Genomic DNA, 15973 nt, shown 5'->3' on the forward strand with positions numbered 1-15973 from the left:
AGACATGCCACTTCTACGAGGCACTGCATGCCATTGTCGGTGGGTCTGCCACCACTGCCCCACCAGTGACCGTGAACTCTGAGGATGGCATAGTGTACCTGGACAGTTCCTCGGCGATGTTCGCCGATGGGGAAGATGAGGAAGGGTTTGTGGAGGACGGCGCAGGCAACAGCGAACACAATACCGCTTGCCCTGACAGCCAGGATCTCTTCATCACCCTCACAGAGATCCCCTACCAACCGTCCCCGCCCGTTAACCCGGACTCAGAATCAGGGGAAGGATCAGGCGGTAAGTGCTATAAACATGGAAACATTTATTTTTTAAAAAACAGGTATAGAAAAAATAGAAATACTATATAAAAAATTTTAAATGTCAAACTATATAAATAGTAGGTCCACACATATAGGGATTGAACAATAATCCTCTTGGGACAGTTCAACAAAGCTCTCAGAGAGCTGCTCGAAAAGCCTCCGCAGGAGGTTCCTGGGGAGAGGTGCCTTATTGGGTGCTCCGTGGAATCACACTCTTCCATGCCAGGACATCCTAATGTAGAGAGGAATCATCGCCTCCACCAGCATTGCTGCATATGGTCCTGGTCTGTGCAGGGCTTCCCTTAGCATCCGCTCTCTCTGACTCCGAGTGACCCGCCTCAGGGTGATGTCGTTCTGGACAGGCTGCATCTAAGTAGGGCAATTAGTGTATTGTTACTATTGTTAATGGTTTAAAATTAGGTTGCATAACAACGACCCTCGCTTAACAGCCACGTGCTGGAGGCCACAGAGAACAAGCATACATTGATCTTTCCCGTGCACTGGCGGGAGGGGCTGGAAAAGGCTCAGCCTTTCTGCTTTCCAGATTGCCTTTGGCAGGAGAGCACAGCTATCCACTAACTGATAAGCATTATCTACTTTAAGGCTTACCAGGACTGTCTGCAAGACGGATTCAGCTGTCTCTCCCCGCTTGTCCGCTCTCCTGTGCAATGGCGCCGCCAATGAGAGCGTATTCCGAAATCTCGAACTTGTCCTGAGATCTCGTGGAACTTGGTGCCCTCTATGGTCTTGTTCAGAGAAACGGACTAGACTGTGTTCACTGTTCGCAAACATGTATCTGTTCAAGGAAATCACTTACTGTTTCCCATCACACAGCTTCTGCTCTTTCCCGGACTGCCCCGGCATCCCCCTCGCAGAGGCTGGCTCAGATTAGGCGGCGAAAGAAAAAGACTCGGGACGAGATGTTCGCGGAACTGATGGCCTGCTCCAGAGCCGAGGCGGCCCAGCAGAGCCAGTGGAGGGAGACCCTCTCTCAGCAGCAGTGCTCACACAGCGAACGGGAGGACAGGTGGCGGCAGGAAGACCAGCAGGCGACTCAAACGCTGCTTGGGCTAATGAGGGAGCAAACGGACACGCTCCGGCGCCTTGTTGATGTTCTGCAGGACCGCAGGCAGGAGGAGAGAGCCCCCCTGCACTGTATCTGCAACCACCCTCCAACGCCAAGAAGTCCTGTCCCCCCCTCACCGAAAATTACAAAACGGAGGGGCGGTAGGGGCCGTGAGAACTGTCACTGCACCACAGCTGAGCGCTAATGTACCACACACCTCTGACGCTATAACTGTGTAGAAGCGCTTCCCTTACAGGATCACCCAGTCCCAAATCCAAGTTTCATCACCCCACTATGTAGTAGATTAATAAAAGCTGTTTGCTGTTGTTCACTCTTTCCGTCACGTCTTTCGTGTCAGAAGACTGTGTATGTGGGGGGGGGGGGGGCAGGGGATTTATAATTGCACGGGATAGCCTACATTAGCAGGGTACAGACTATCGGGGGCAGGATCAACTGCAGGGCACACACAGACTGCAGTCAGTAGTCACCAGGGTCACTCTGTGTGGTGTATGCTGCCCCGGGTCATTCTGTGATGTGTACGCTTGTCCACAGTCCTAGCGACTGCCACCCCCTAATGTTAAGGCATGCTGCCCTTACCATGCACTTCCACCGTAGGCGCGATCCTCTCCGCTGCCCTGAGCCCCAACAAGAGCCCTCATCCACGGACAGATACTCACCCTTCCCCCACACCCCTCACCCCTTCCTACGCCCAAACCCACAGCCCAGAGCCTGCATCCAAATCCCTATCCAAAGACGGCACCACTCGCCCCTTCCTGCAAACCCACCCCTACATGCACAACCACTTGAAACCGTCCCCCACCCCAGAGACCTATGTAGGAGCAGGAGCCTGTCATTCCTCTAGTGTAGAAGCGGTCTGGACATCAGTGCACACCGTACCCACCACAGTATGCGTCCATGTTTCAAACCCTGAACAGAAATGCAAAGTAAAAGAAAGATTTATTAACAATAACTGTTCCGTTTAATTTGTTTTAAAACGTGTTTTGGAAGTGGGGGAAACTTGGAGAACGGGGTATGTAACCGCAGATCTCACTCAACACATAGAGACACAGGCCCAGGATCAGCTTCTCTTAAAATCAAGTGGAGAGTCATAGGTTACCCTGCTCTCCGAGGAAACTTGCTTTCAAAGCCTCCCGGATACACAGCGCTTCCCGCTGGGATATTCTTTCGGCACGGGTGTCTGGCTGAGCGTAAACAGCAGCCAGGCGATTTGCCTCAACCTCCCATCCGGCCAAAAAGGTCTCGCCCTTGCTCTCACAGACACTGTGGAGCACACAGCAAGCAGCAATAACTACGGGGATATTCTTTTCGCTGATGTCCGAGCGAGTCAGTAAGCTCCGCCACCTCCCCTTAAGACGTCCGAAAGCACACTCCACCACCATTCTGCACTTGCTCAGCCGGTAGTTGAAGAGTTCCTTCTCACTGTCCAAGGCGCCTGTATAGGGCTTCATGAGCCAGGGCATTAGCGGGTAGGCTGGGTCCCCGAGGATCACTGTAGGCATCTGCACATCCCCAACCGTTATTTTGTGGTCCGGGAAGAAAGTTCCTGCCTGGAGACGTCTAAACAGACCAGAGTTCCTGAACACACGTGCGTCATTAACCTTGCCCGCCCACCCGACGAAGATGTTGGTAAAACGTCCCCTATGGTCCACCAGTGCTTGCAGCACCATTGAAAAGTAGCCCTTTCGGTTAATATACTGGCTGGCCTGGTGGGCCGGTCCCAGGATAGGGATGTGAGTCCCATCTATAGCCCCACCGCAGTTTGGGAATCCCATCGCGGCGAAGCCATCTATGACGACCTGGACGTTTCCCAGAGTCACTACCTTTGAGAGCAGTTGCTCAACGATTGCGTGGGCTACTTGAATCACAGCAACCCCCACGGTAGATTTGCCCACGCCAAAGTGGTTCGCTACTGACCGGTAGCTGTCTGGCGTTGCAAGTTTCCAGAGGGCTATGGCCACTCGCTTCTGCACACTCAGGGCTGCTCGCATCTGTGTGTCCTGGCGCTTCAGGGCAGGGGCCAGCAAGTCACAGAGTTCAAGGAAAGTGCCCTTACGCATCCTGAAGTTTCGCAGCCACTCTGTTTCATCCCAGACCTGCAGCACTATGCGGTCCCACCAGTCCGTGCTTGTTTCCCGGGCCCAGAATCGCCATTCCACACCATGAACTTGACCCATTGCCACCATGATCTCCACTGCGCGGCGTACCCTGCTTTGTGAGAGGTCTGCGCCACTCTCCTCACCGCGCTGCCGGAGCCTCCTCGCCCGATTTCTCAGCAGCTGACTGTGGAAGAGGTGGACGATAAGGTGCGAGGAGTTGACAACGGCCATAAGTGCAGCGATGATCGCAGCGGGCTCCATGCTCGCAGTGCTGTGGCGTCCGCGCTGTAACCGACCAGAAAAGTGCGCGAACAGATTTCCCGCCGGCGCTTTCATGGAGGGAGGGCGTGATTGACGGTTCGATGACGACAGTTACCCAAAACCACCCTCGACACATTTTTTCCCCCAGCAGGCATTGGGAGCTCTACCCAGCATTCCAATGGGCAGCGGGGACTGCGGGAACTGTGGGATAGCTTCCCACAGTGCACCGCTTCGAAAGTCGATGCCAGCCCTGTTAATGTGGAATCGGAAATTCGAATTAGTATATTTACTGTGGATACACAAATTCGACTTCATAAGGTCGAATCCACAAATTCGACTTAAGTAGATTCAAAATAGTCTTGTAGTGTAGACAAGGCCTTTGTTGCTTTTTTACAGATCCAGACTAACACGGCTACCCCTCTGATACTTCAACAGCACTGTTAATCACCAAATGAAAAGCAGTTGAACTGAAATCATGTCCACTCCACATACTTGTGTTTTAAAGAGCAATGTCATTTCACTTAGCTCTTCACCACTTACTCTAAAAAAATAAATAAATGAGGGAGTGACAAACCTAACAGGAAAGAGGGCCCCAATCTGTAAGGTTGAGCTATAGATCTCAGTTTCCCCCAAGTTTGAAATAAGCTCATTTAGGGCTTTGTTTAAGGCTCGTCTCTCCTTAATATGAAGAAAAATGTCATCTTACTTTTGTTTTCAGTGGTCTGAGTCTATGCAGTTCATTCACTTTTTGAATTTTTTGAGAAATAAATCAGAAATTTCAGGCTGCTAGAAAAGTGATATTAAATGACAAAGTTCCTCATCTGCCTTGATGGGTCCTGCGCTTATAGGCGTTATAGGCGGATTTGTTTGCCTCAGAGATTCATGGCAGCCCTCAGTTTGGCTACTTTTGATAATGCTCAAACCTGCTGTCCACTCACCTAACCTCACCAGTGGCCAGCATGGGGGAAACCTAGTGGCTTGGGGACAGGCCAGATCCCTTTCCAATTTAGACCTTCCCTTCTGGTGTTTCTCACAGACCAAGTCAACTCCTCCTGTGTCCTATCAGGAGTTGGGGGGATGGGGGAAACCCAGGCCCAACCTCTACACGGGGTTCAAGCCCAGGGCCCTGTGGATAGCAGTTGTCTATAATGGTCCCTGTATCAGCTGCATGACAGCTACAACTCCCTTGGCTACTTCCTCATGGCCTTCCCCAGCACCTTCTTTATCCTCACTGCAGGATCTTCCTCCTGAAGCCTGATCACGCTTGAACTCTCCACTCCTCCAGCAGCACGGCTTCTCACTCCCTGGTCCTTGCACACACCCCTACTAACTGATGGGAGGTCCTCTTTAAAGCAGGTGTCCTGATTAGCCCGCCTGCCATAATTGATTCTAGAAAGTTCTTAATTGGCTCCAGGTGTCTTGATTAGCTTGCTGGTCTTATTTAGTTCTAGCAGGTTCCTGATTGCTCTAGGGCAGCCCCTGCTCTGGTCACTCAGGGAACAGAAAATTGTTCATCCAGTGGCCAGTATATTTGCCCTCTACCAGACTCCTGTACCCCACTGGTCTGGGTCTGTCACAGTACCTTACTGATGACCTTGTACACTTCATAGGCAGCACCTCGAGCACTGGCAACACATTCCAAGTGTGGGGAGCCCTGGCCGAGAAAGAATACGCCACGGACCACAGAGAGTAATACCTACAGGGAAACAAAACAGGAGCTAGTGTACAGTGGTTCCAGACCTGCAGTTTCCTTAGTGTTAAATATCATGGTAATCCTGGTGGTTCTGTAAGAGCTTTTCCAGAAAAAAAATATAAAAAAGAAAATCAAAACTAAGATTTCAGGTTGTATTTTTCCAGCTCCCCCAGTTTTTAATCTTTCCCTGGATTTGACACAGGACGTGGTGAATGTAGCTATTGTGTGCACCCACATGCCCTTTAACAGTTGGATTAGCTTTTTTTATTGCTCCTGCTTTTATTAACTCCCATTAAGAGAATAAATAGTGAAATTAGACATCTCTCCATCTCTTTGCAATAATAAAAACCTCAGTGTCCTCAAAGAGAGTTAATCCACAGTTTCCTGAGGCCCCAATCCTTCAAAGTGCACACGTAACATTATGCCTTGTGACTAGTTCCACTGAAGTCAAGTTCTCATCAGAAGTCAGTGGGGCTACTCACAGTGCATAACGCACATACCTAAGTCTTTGCAGGATCAGGGCCTTATTCCTTTCCAAAGGAAAAATAATCTAAAAATTTTGATAAAGTACAATAATCCCTTGCAGGGATTTAAAAAAATGAAAGATGGTCCCATGGCTGTGACACTAGCAGACCAGGCGCCAGCTCATGCCAAAGCTCCAGACCTCACTCAATGATTACAGATGCATAGCTGGAAGCCAGGCCAATTCACATGTGTATTAGTATAGAGCAAAGTTATTGTTACATGTATAAGAATGTATTTGGTGTTTAAACTTCATGAAAACTAATGGGATGTTAATGCACTGAAAACAATGCATTAGTTAAACACTTATCTGGATCCCGTTATAATGCTGTAGCAAACATTCACATAGTGTATGCCCCTGTCAGTAAATAATCCATCAAATGAGAAAGAAGTCTTGTGGAATGCAAATGAAGAATTTAACAGAAAAGTGTTAATTTCAAAGCAAGTGGTCATTGTGTGTGATGATCAAAGGTCAAAGACTCCAAATGTATTCCTCACTCTCTGCCATCAAAGGAAAAGCCCACATGGGTATTGACCCTGTCAGCTTGTTTTCTTTGGGAAGAAAACTATGAGTATGGATTCAGGAAAAATCCTTCATCTCTGCACTCTTTGGATTCTAACAGGGCAAAATAAATGAACATAGAGATGGAGATTCCCTGAACACTGAGAGACTTTTGCAAAACTGGCAGATCACTACATTTCTGCTATCATTTGAAATTATAAACTGACTCATTTGTACATATATTTTATCTGCTTTAATCTCTCAATAACTCGTATTACCTTTTTTTAGCTAATAAATCTTTAGTTAGTTTACTACAGAATTGTCTACCAGCATTGTCTTTGGTATAAAATCTAGGATACCAATTGATCTGGGGTAAGTGATTAGTCTCTGGGACTGGAAGCAACCTGAATGTGGTGTGATTTTTGGTGTAAATGACCTTTTATCACAAAGTCAGGTTTGTTTGTGTGGCAAGATAGATGGAGAGTCTGTCTGTGACCTCATGGTAAGACTGGTGTAATGATCCAGGAAATCACATTTGTTACTGGCTTGGTGAAATCTAATTATAGAACACAGCACCAGTTTAGGGTGTCTACCCTGTTTTCTGACAACCTGCCCTGAGGTAGGCACTCATGGTCGTGAATCACTCCAGACAGCATGACAGTGACCAAATGAAATATTTGTTTAGGAACTTTGAGGTCTTAAGTATGTAGATTCAACATTTCTGTTGATTTATATTAAAACATGTTTTAAGATTTAGTCTTATAGGTACGTTGTGCCTCAGCAGAAATTATAGATCTTTTTATGCAGTACTTAATTTACAGACCATTTTTAAAAAGTTTGCCTCAGCGAATCGACTATACTGTGCTGTACTTACAATTAGCACACGTCCGATGTCATAATTCTCTTTCTCCTCCACTGTGAGTTTGATTCCGTACCAAAATGCAAGAGCAAAGGCTCCAAATTAAATAAACTCTGAGAAACCCAAAGATGTGTAGGTGGTAATGGATTTTTTTACTCCAACTTTCCTAGCATTCTCCAGGTTAACATCATATCTGAAAACAGATGATAAATGTTAAATTTGGTATGTACCCAGATGACATTCAGCTCCCTAGCTTCCTCTCATGCTTCCAGGGTTTTCTGCCATAAAAATCAATTATCTAGATTCTTAGATGGTGTGAATCAACACAGCTTCATTGATTTTACATCAACAGAGGATCTGGCCCATGGCTGCTCTGAGTGAATTATCAGGCACACAGATAAACATGATATGTTGGGGAACAGTCAACACAACTTTGTAAATGGAAATTGTGCCTCACCAATCTATTAAAATTCTTTGAGAGTTTCAGCAAGCATGTGGACATGGGTGATCCAGTTCAGAAAGTCCACACCAAGGTCCTAAACAAAGGCTCTTAAGCAAAGACTTGGGATAAGAATGATAGGAAACAAAGGGTAGGAATAAATGGTCAGTTTTCCCAGCAGGGAGGGAAAAATTATAGATCCTTTGGGGACCCTGTACAGAGACCTGTGCTGTTCACATATTCATAAATTATATGAAAAAAGAGGGTGAACAATGAGGTGCAAAAATTGCAGATGATACAAAATTATTCAACATAGTTAAGTCCAGAGCTGACTGCAAAGAGCTACAAAGGCATCTCACAAAACTGTGTGACTGGGCAACAAAATGGCAGATGAAATTCAATGTTGATAAATGCAAAGTAATGCACATTGGAAAACAATCCCAACTATACATAAAGAACGATCGGGCCTAATTTAACTGATACAATTAAAGAAAGATCTTGTAGACATCATGGACAATTCTCTGAAAACATTTGCTCAATGTCCAGCAGCTGTCTAAAAAGCTAACAGAATGATAGGAACCATTAGGAAAGGGATCGCTAATAAGAGAGAAAATATCATAATGCCACTGTGTAAATCCATGATATGCCCACACCTCAGATAATGTGTGCAGTTCTGGTTGCTCCATCTCAAATAAGATATACTAGAATTAGAAAAGGTACAGAGAAGGTCAACAAAAATTATTAGTGGTTTGGAACAACTTCCATCTGAGGAGAGATTAAAAAGACTGGACTGTTCATCTTAGAAAAGAGATGACTAAGAGAGGATATGATAGAGGTCTAGAAAATGAATGAAGGGAAAGTGAATAGGAAATTCTTATTTACCCCTTCATGTAATATAAGAACCAGGGGTACCCAATGAAATTAATAGGTAGTAGGTTTAAAACTTACAGAATGAAGTACTTCTTCACATAATGCAGACAACAACTCATTGCCAGGCCAAAAGTATAACTTTTTGCTTGTGATTCCTTTACAAGCTTATGGTTTTCCATCAATCAATAACAGCTTCTGTTCACTCATTAGCTATCTAATCCCCTTTAGCTTCTGAAGGGCATTATAGAAAGCACCGCTCAGCCCAGCAATGTTCCCAGAACATTTCAGGAGGACATGCATATCATTTTATTGTTCAATGACATGCTCAGAAGCTTTGTAGGAACCTCTCGACACATATATTATGTACAAAAATGCCCTGACCAAAAGTGGGAAGGCCCAAAATGAATGGCACAGTTTACGCAGTAGTGAAGGGATCCTAAAATGATGTGCAATTAATTTTTTCCACATAAACTGCTCAGATATCATTGGTGCTGTTCAGATTAGAGCAAGATGAGGATTATTTGCAAAGCACTAAGCATGTACTTAACTTTAAGCATGTGGGTAGCTCCCTTGAAGTCGATGACATAGGAAAGTGATAGGGAATCTTACCTAAGCTCATGATCCAGTAAAGCATGAACTTAACTGTAAACACTTTAATGAATGATTTCAGTGTGCGTGTGCATGTGCTTAAAGTATTAGCATAAGTGCTTTGTTGAACTGGAGCCTTAGAGAAGATTGCATTTTCTGTAGCCTCAGCTTCCAAATTCAACTTTAAATTAGTGTCAGAGGGAAATTGGACCTTACAATGCTCCTCCATAATGTAGGTCAATTGAGTGATTGCAAATATTCATGAGTGACAGAAAACATCTCCTTCCATATGCTCATATTTATCTTCATCTGAATTTCTCAGCTGTCTGGGGGATAAACTGACTGATCATCTTTGATTTTTTTTAAAATAACCACATCACTTTCCCAAATATTATGTACAATCAATAATTAGTTAAAAAAAACTCACTTTGCTAATGCCTTCATCTGTCCATTGAAAGCAACAACTGTTCTGATAGAAGTCAAAATTTCTTCCGCCACAGCTCCTGCTCTAGCATAAGCAGTCAGCTCTTTTGTAGTGAATGATGCCAGGAACTGGAAAATTGGGAGGGTGGGGGGAAGGGTAAAGTATTTTATGAAAATCTATTTAAATGGTGTAAATTATGTACTGATACAAAGGGTGATCAAGCATTTAGCAAAAGAGCCTAGAATTTAGCAAATCTGGGTTCAAGTCCCCACTCCAATACACTTTTCCTGGGCAAGTTTAGGTAAGTAATTTTTCTCCGTTTTTCACTTCTCCATGTATAACATGAGAATCCCCTCTCTTGCATGGTGTTGTGAGGCTAAACATGATGAAGCTTGTGTGGCACTCAGAAACTATAGTAATGGAGGCCATGTAAATAACTTAGCTATCTTAATTACAGGTCACAATCCTGTTTCTTCCTCCACCATTTTCAGTGCTTAGGTGGGGGAAAGGGGGAGCGAAAACCAACACAATCTATACATGGAAACATTTTGTAAATTTTTCTGTGCATTACAAGCAATATCTACTAATGTGGTCACAGTTGATGAATGCTGATCATCCTCTTCCCATGTGGTGAGTGGTGTTAGCTGGAAGCAGTCCAGGCCTCCATGGCATGCTAATGCCTGCCCGCTGATGCTCAGTGTAGACAGAGCTCTGCAAATTTTGGGGCAGGAGCCAGTGGAGTAGGAGAAGGGCTGCTTTCCATGCTCTCCAAACTTTGGGGTCATATTGCTTTGGGGTGCAGTATGACACTACATTCCCTCTGAATCTGTTTTTAGAGGTAAAATTCTTATTTGTTTTTCCTCAGCACTTACAAATGATCCAGCTGCTGCTGCTGCAACAAGGAGAGGGCTAACTGACAACATCACCAAAGTCAGTTTCCATCCGTAGACGAATCCTATAACAATCCCTGTCAGAAACGTGGAAAAGAATTGTACAAATATACAGAACTTGTCTCCGATGCCGTCGTGGATGGTGTTAATGTCACTGTTAATTAAAAAGAGATTTGTTAACTTTGATGAATGCCTCCTCCTCACACATTTTTCTGTTTTGCTGGAGAGAAGCTTCTCAGAAGTTTTACTGTTCAAATCATTGGGTAGTAGGAATTTTGGACGTGGATACTGAACAGCAGCAATGGCTCTTTGTGGGGCTAGGAACTAGCAGAGCACAACTCATTGTTTGTGATGTAACCTCCAGATAGACTTCTGCCATTGCTACCCCTGCTCAATCACACGTGACCCAATTCATTCATGCAATAGCCAAAAGGAATAATCCATTAAAAAAAATCATCCCAAAACCTTTACATTACTTTTTTCTCTAAGTTCCCCTATGTATCCAATCATCTTCAATTTTGTTATTAGATTTTATGATCTTTGAGGCAAGAAATATCTCCTTTTTCCATCCTATACAGTGACAAGTACAGTGTTAGTAAATTATTAATTGAAAAATCATTGTGTGTCATGCTAATTTTCTCTTGTTATTTATATATGTGGGAACTAGGATTAGTGAAATTCAAGCCTCTCTCATTCCCTTCAGGATTCACATCTTCCAAAAACTGGGCATATCCCTCCCTGCAAACATTAAATCTGGAGAAACTCTGCATACCCTGATCATACCTTCCTCTGAATCTCTGCACATGGGACCTGATCCAAAGATTCCTAATGATTTTAACTGGTTTTGGATCAGGTTCAAAATGATAACAGTTCCTATAACTATGAGTGCAGTTTCATTTCATACAATGTCAGGGTTTTCAGTGTTTGTAAACTAGCTGGAGACAGCAGAACTGTTTATCTACAGTAGTTTGCAAAATAGCTCATAGACACTACAAAGCCAATGTTAGAGGAATAAGATATTGCATTTCACAGCATAAGCCCTCGCAGTGGAAATGTCACTGAAACCCTGAAAGTGAAGTGAAAACTGGTAACGAATTCCTCCCTCACAAAGAAGAAATATTTTGGGTCTTAGTTAAAAAGGTTTCCTGGAAATTCCCTGTAGCTAATTCTATAAAGGTAAACATCAGACTTCTTTTTGGTTCAGGTTTCTGGTGCATAGATAAATAAACCCTTCTCACTCCGTCAGTCGGGTGTTCAACGTTCCAATCTTGCTGATATCAAACCAAGCTATTTCCTGGTGAAGTACTGCAAAAAAAAACTTTTGACGGATTCTTGCTGTCTGTCTTGCAGCTGAGGTCAGAAATGTCCAGACTTGGATGGTGCTCAGTATCACTACAGCAGAGCCAATACCCACATAGTAGTAGGCAAACCTGTAGTAAATAGTAAAAGTCCATAAGGTCAATTGCATCTTGCAAGATAAGTTAGACACATCAGGTCACATTCAGCCCTGCTGAAGCCAATGGGATGTAATTGAGGGCCAAATTTGGCTTACAGTCTAATGGACAAAAAAAAAATATAGAAACTACACTGTGCTATTCTTATGAAAATAATTGCAGAGGTTCTTACCTGGTCATTTCAGTTTCTATATCCAAACCTGGCATTACTGGACAAGTAGAGCTACTATTCATCACAGCTGAAAGATTAATTATAACAAATAAAAATATTCAGTTTTATTAGAACAGGCATAAAACAAATCATGGCGGTTTTAGGCCATAATCTTATGGGTGTTTTGCATGACACTACATTCCCTGCAACAGCTCGGTAGATTTATAACTTTCATGGTGGCCATCATCCTTTCAGTGGAGGATTAAACAGGGCAAACTTCTGAGTCAGCTCAGAGGGTTACTGTAGAGTGATGTCATGGGTTTAGCTCACTACGTCAAAGGGCACTGGTCAGATCATAGTTTCATCTGATCTGACCTTCAGATTCCAACAGTGGCCAATATCTGATTTTTCAGAAGTTGATAACTCCCCCTTCTACCTCATATAAGGCAAAATTCATCCATGCAGACACCATAAGGCCGACTTTTATGCACCACTTAGGTTCCACCCAAGCCTCAAAACTGGACCCAAATAGGGTCCAAGTGGTGGCTCAGCGTTTTGCTGGCTGTCTGCAAAAAGGGTAAATTTCACTACTAATGCACCTAACTGAATGTGCAGAACTTTTCAGACCTGGGAGAAATAGCAGACCCCTTCCAGGTGTCAGCACATATATTTTAGGGTAAGTTATGATTGCCCTTATCATAAGCTTAGCTCATATAGAGGAAAAATAGAATTAACGGTCATATTTTGTTGTTTTAAAAATCCGATCACAGAATTTGATTTTGTGACCTCGTTGGGCAGTGAATTCCATGGATTAACTATAAGCTATAGAAAGTAGTAAATAGTTTTACAGTTATCAAATGTACTGCTCTGTAATTTATCAAGTGTCTGTTTTGCTACTGTACTATACAGCAGGGTAAAAAGGAAGGATTGCTCAGAATTCACTCTGCTCTTCATGGTTTTTAACACCACAGCAGCACTCCGTCCTGAACCTCTGCCAATCCAGTAAATAAGGGTACGTCTTCACTACCCTCCATATCGGCGGGTAGCAATCGATTTCTCAGGGATCAATATATTGCATCTCATCTAGACGCGATATATCGATCCCCAAACGCGCTCCTGTCGACTCCGTAACTCCAGCAACCCGAACGGCGGTAGCAGAGTCGACATGGGGCGCCGCGGAGATCGATCCCGCGCCGTGAGTACGGTAGGTAATTCGATATAAGATAATTCGACTTCAGCTACGTTGCATATCTTATATCGATTTTCCCGCGTAGTGTAGACCTGCCCTAAGAGACCCTAACAAATATTTTCAGAAGTTGAACAAATTTTATTTACCTGAAGACATATTTACTGCTTGGCCAATTGTCACAAAGCTGTTTGTCATCTCTCCAGCAACAACAATAATAAGTGGCATCCCTGTTCCATTTGCAACAGCTGCAATCAAGCCTATTATCATCAAAATGATATCCAGCCAATCGGCATACACAAACTACATGAATATAAAGAAAAAGGAATTAATTGAAGGTTGACAAATTCACATAATTGTGACAATATCCTACTAAGACACACAGAATAGGATTTGTTTTTACATAGCACCATTTGCAATTTGGGTATCCCAAAGCACTTTATGAAGCAATGAATTAGATAGTATGAAGGCAAACACAACACATGGGATACACTTAGAAAAAGCTTACACACCATTTTAGGCCAGTTTTTATTTAGGACACGATGGCAGGATGAATCCCCTAATCTGCAGAAAAAAGAATGTATCTAACATCACCTGTGCAACTCACTGCCTCCCTGGGTGCATTCTACTACAGCACATATTTACTCAGTGTAAGTGTTACTTAGCACAGGTAAGTAACAAACATTTGGCTGCTGCCTACCAACAGAAATGGGTATGTAGCAGTTATTACATTTAAGAAAAACAGGGCACTTGTTTCCCTGGATAATTCATAAGACATTGTGCATGAATGGTAAAATTATCTCCAGTTGAGAGACACAGGGCAAGGCCCTACTTACCGCACATGCTTCACTTCAGTCCTTACCATGGGTGAATTTCACTCCGTCATGGTGGTAGTGCTGAAACATCGTCAAGCACTGGCAGTTAGCTGTGGGGGGAACTTTGCTCAACAGGCCGTATTTTTAAAGAGTGGAGCCTGAGATCAATGCACAAAATGGCTGTGCGGCAATACTAAGTTTTGCACAGACCTCTTTCTTCCCTTTCGAAATGCAGTATTGTGGATGCACATTCGTCTGTCAACATAATGTACAACAGGCAAAGAAAAGGAACAATGAGAACTATAAATCAAACCAGTAAACTATGCACTAACCAATTTCAAAATGCCAACCATCTTTTCCTTTGACTCCTCATTTTTCTTTCTAAAGAGATTAATGAAAAATTAATCCAGACCCTTTCTTGAAAGGCAGGGCAAGAAATTTAACAGCATGTTAAGATCAAGGAACCCCTACTTTTTCTTGTTCTTCTGTAACTCGTTATTCTGCTCTGGTTTTTCATTATGTTGGAAAGCAGGATTGTAATAGCCATTACTTGCAGATTCTGTGGAGGGGAAGGTAGGTTTTGCTTTCACAAATAGTAAGGTCTTTTAAGTCAGATTCTATTGAAGAACAATAAATCCCTTTCTGAATTATCGGAGCACCAAAACTGTTGATTTTTTTAAAGCAGGAAAACCACATTTGTCTCATGCTCTTGAAACAGGTAACTTTCAATTTTTTCCTCCCCAAAGATCACATCCAAGCTGAGAACAAACATTATTTTCAGCTCAAAAAAATAATTTTAAGGGAAGTCATTAAAGATTAACTTGGACCTCAGCCTTGCAAAAACTGAGGGAATGCCTAAGTGTATGTCTACACTAGAAATGCGACAGTGGCACAGCTGCAGCTATGCTCTCTGTAGCATATACACTTACTACAATGGTGGAAGGGATTAGTGAATCCACCTGCTACGTTGCTGGAAGAGTTCTTCTGTCAACCTAATGGTGCCTACATTGGGGCTTAGGCCGGCTTATCTATGTCTCGCAAGAGCATGAATTTTTCACACCTCTGAGAAATGTAGCTAGGTGGACTTAACTTTTAGGTGTAGACCAGGCTTTTGTCTTTGCAGGATTGGGGCCTTAGAGTGGAACAGGCAGACATATTTGTTGGCATTTCAGTACTACCTACAGGCCTCAACCCTACTGTGCTTTGGCTGCACAAACAAGCAAAAAAAGAGGATCTCCACCCAAAAGAGTTTGTAATCAAGGAATAAGATGAGAAATAACAAGTGGATGAAAGAAACAGGCAGAGGAATCAGAACAGAATAGTGTTCTAGCTGTCTATCCTCTCTCAACCTGAACTATAACTACTGTGTTTTCCATCACTAGTTTTTAGAACATCTTTGTAGAGACTTACAGGACACTATTATTTTTGTTATGATTATATAAAATACTTCAAATGCAGTAAACTGGTTCCTGACTCACATAGTGGAGCATTTGCACACTTAGGCCCCATTGCTGATGCATGTCAATAACTTTAGGCATGTGAACGGCCACATTGAAACTCAATGGGACTACTCATGTGCATAAATGCTTGCAGGATGGGAGACGTAGTTATTTTCAAACTAGAGTGACTCACTAGGTACACCAGGGTCACTTAAGTTGGTAGAAAGGCCACACAGAGCTACGCCCAGCCCGTGCTGTGATTAAGTTAAAAGAGAATACGTGTATTCAGTGCTTGCTATGAATATTTTCTGAATGCTGTTTCCTCCACACAGATCCCCAAGAAGGGTCCATACTCGCTGGGTAAAGACGCCACAGAAGAAAGCTTA

At 43.5% G+C, this 15973-nt stretch overlaps 1 pseudogene; it reads right to left on the reverse strand.

Moving 5' to 3' along the window:
* Nucleotides 1-14642, reverse strand: part of LOC123363990 — a 184822-nt pseudogene extending 170180 nt beyond the window's left edge.
* Between the last annotated feature and the right edge of the window lie 1331 nt (nucleotides 14643-15973).

The sequence above is a fragment of the Mauremys mutica genome, chromosome 2 (assembly GCF_020497125.1).
Source record: "Mauremys mutica isolate MM-2020 ecotype Southern chromosome 2, ASM2049712v1, whole genome shotgun sequence".
NCBI lineage: Eukaryota > Metazoa > Chordata > Testudines > Geoemydidae > Mauremys > Mauremys mutica.